Consider the following 812-nt stretch of genomic DNA (forward strand, 5'->3'; position numbering starts at 1 on the left):
ACATTTCCTGTCTAACTCAGGCAGGGGGAGTCAATGCTGAGTGTGTGAACTGGAATCAACAGTGAAATATCTGCCCCGGGCGGTTCACATTTCCTGTCTAACTCAGGCAGGGGGAGTCAATGCTGAGTGTGTGAACTGGAATCAATAGTGAAATATCTGCCCCGGGCGGTTCGCATTTCCTGTCTAACTCAGGCAGGGGGAGTCAATGCTGAGTGTGTGAACTGGAATCAATAGTGAAATATCTGCCCCGGGCGGTTCACATTTCCTGTCTAACTCAGGCAGGGGGGTCAATGCTGAGTGTGTGAACTGGAATCAATAGTGAAATAACTGCCTCGGGCGGTTCACATTTCCCGGTAAACGGCATCACAGAGATAATAATAATCTTTATTATTGTTACAAGCAGGCTTACATTAACACTGCAATGAATTTACTGTGAAAAGCCCCTAGTCGCCACATTACGCCGCCTGTTCGGGCACACTGAGGGAGAATTCAGAATGGCCAATTCACCAACAGCATTTCTTTCGGGACTTGTGGGAGGAATCCGGAGCACCCGGAGGAAACCCACGCAGACACGGGGAGAACGTGCAGACTCCGCACAGACAGTGACCCAAGCCGGGAATCAAACCAGGGACCCTGGAGCAGTGAAGCAACAGTGCTAACCACTGTGATACCTAAATATTTCTAAATGGTTTCTAAATTCCAGGCTGTGATCAAAACACCAAAAAACATTTCCATAGTTAATAAACTGGGCGGTTCTTCAACATCTGATGTTCCCGTAGCTAAACTTTATTCAAAATCATCCCCTTAAAACT

This window comes from Scyliorhinus torazame, chromosome 4, assembly GCF_047496885.1.
Source record: "Scyliorhinus torazame isolate Kashiwa2021f chromosome 4, sScyTor2.1, whole genome shotgun sequence".
NCBI classification, from domain to species: Eukaryota; Metazoa; Chordata; class Chondrichthyes; order Carcharhiniformes; family Scyliorhinidae; genus Scyliorhinus; species Scyliorhinus torazame.